Genomic DNA, 2,500 nt, shown 5'->3' on the forward strand with positions numbered 1-2,500 from the left:
AGGTCTCACACAAGCATAGAATTGGAGCGCCGCCTCTAATAAGCCAAAGGTGCATCCTGACGTGACAAATCTGATCATGTCACAAGCATTCACTTACTATAATCACTATCAACGAACCTGCCGCCCCCGCCCCCCCCCCCTACACCTTTCCTTACAACAACGTGTAACCTAACCTAACCTAACCTAACCTATGTTGTACCTTAACCTAACCTATGTTGTACCTTAACCTAACCTATGTTGTACCTTAACCTAACCTATGTTGTACCTTAACCTAACCTATGTTGTACCTTAACCTAACCTATGTTGTACCTTAACCTAACCTATGTTGTACCTTAACCTAACCTATGTTGTACCTTAACCTAACCTATGTTGTACCTTAACCTAACCTATGTTGTACCTTAACCTAACCTATGTTGTACCTTAACCTAACCTATGTTGTACCTTAACCTAACCCATGTTGTACCTTAACCTAACCCATGTTGTACCTTAACCTAACCCATGTTGTACCTTAACCTAACCCATGTTGTACCTTAACCTAACCCATGTTGTACCTTAACCTAACCCATGTTGTACCTTAACCTAACCCATGTTGTACCTTAACCTAACCCATGTTGTACCTTAACCTAACCCATGTTGTACCTTAACCTAACCCATGTTGTGCCTTAACCTAACCCATGTTGTGCCTTAACCTAACCCATGTTGTGCCTTAACCTAACCCATGTTGTGCCTTAACCTAACCCATGTTGTGCCTTAACCTAACCCATGTTGTGCCTTAACCTAACCCACGTTGTGCCTTAACCTAACCCACGTTGTGCCTTAACCTAACCCACGTTGTGCCTTAACCTAACCCATGTTGTGCCTTAACCTAACCCATGTTGTGCCTTAACCTAACCCATGTTGTGCCTTAACCTAACCCATGTTGTGCCTTAACCTAACCCATGTTGTGCCTTAACCTAACCCATGTTGTGCCTTAACCTAACCCATGTTGTGCCTTAACCTAACCCACGTTGTGCCTTAACCTAACCCACGTTGTGCCTTAACCTAACCCACGTTGTGCCTTAACCTAACCCATGTTGTGCCTTAACCTAACCCATGTTGTGCCTTAACCTAACCCATGTTGTGCCTTAACCTAACCCACGTTGTGCCTTAACCTAACCCACGTTGTGCCTTAACCTAACCCACGTTGTGCCTTAACCTAACCCACGTTGTGCCTTAACCTAACCCACGTTGTGCCTTAACCTAACCCACGTTGTGCCTTAACCTAACCCACGTTGTCCCCTAAAGTAACCCACGTTGTCCCCTAACGTAACCCACGTTGTCCCCTAACGTAACCCATGTTGTCGCCTAAACCTGCTCTGTAATTGTTATACGACTCGTTCAATTAGTGTAGTGTTGCCCACCCGCAACCCTCGCAATATAGTTCGCTACTCGCACTGCCCGCTCCCCTGTGTATCGCTTCATGTTAAACACCTTGCAAGTCTTGCTGACTTTCCACATGCTCCTGCTGTACACTGTAATGTGGATGGCAGCAGGACGTACATGCCGCCCCTCCCCACGTCCCCACCTTGCCCCCCTGCCTTCGCAAGCTGGTTGGTGAGAAGTTTGCATGTTCAATGCCCTTCGCATGCGACGTACTCAGGCTACGTTGTGGTGCGGCCTGTGTCAACCGTCCGCTAATGTCGTACGCGTAAACCACAATCTGTACTGCACATTCGTCCTTATGTACCGAATGATACATCGTGGCACATGTGTGACCGTACAACGACTGCGCCCAAAAACGGCGGACCATACAGTGCAAATATTGTGCACGCAGCTACGTGTCGTCTCCCTATGAGAGCTGGATTGCAGTGTGGTACGCCATAGAGACGTGTGGGAGGAACGGACGCCGTGGATGGCGATCAGCATGAGCTGTCTGTTGATGTATTCGGACCTAGTCGTCTCTCCTCACACACCGTGATGGCATGGTGCACCGCGTTCCATATCTGCGACATGCTACAGAGGCCGGTTGACAGTCGTTCGAGCAATGGACATCGCATACGTACGGGGGCCACCTTCCACGTATTGTCTAGGCGTGCACATTTTGTTGCGTGTATGTGGGCAGACGTAGTGTGGCGTGACACCTGACACAGGCATGCAATAATCGTTGAAGTTGCAAATGGCGATGGACGCCTGCGTTTTCTGGTGAAGTTACGCAAATGAACAAATGGTAACCTGTTGTGGTGCGGTTGTTCTCGCTAGGGGTGAATCGGTGATGGCGACGATAGGTTGAGGTACGAACCGGTTGTTCCAGCGATACCCACCATGCCGACGAAACTGAACGGCATCTGGGTGTGAAGCGATACGCGGCGGTGGCTGGGTGGGACCGTCCCCGGCCGGTGAGGGGGCGCCTCCCGGCGTGCTGGCCGCGCGGTGCGTGGGCGCACGCGCTACAGCCGGCTGGTGGGGGCGGCCAGTGGCAGGCGCGCCGGCCGACGGACGCGGCAGGCGTCGCAGCTGCGCG

This window comes from Schistocerca piceifrons, unplaced genomic scaffold (genome assembly GCF_021461385.2).
Source record: "Schistocerca piceifrons isolate TAMUIC-IGC-003096 unplaced genomic scaffold, iqSchPice1.1 HiC_scaffold_639, whole genome shotgun sequence".
NCBI lineage: Eukaryota > Metazoa > Arthropoda > Insecta > Orthoptera > Acrididae > Schistocerca > Schistocerca piceifrons.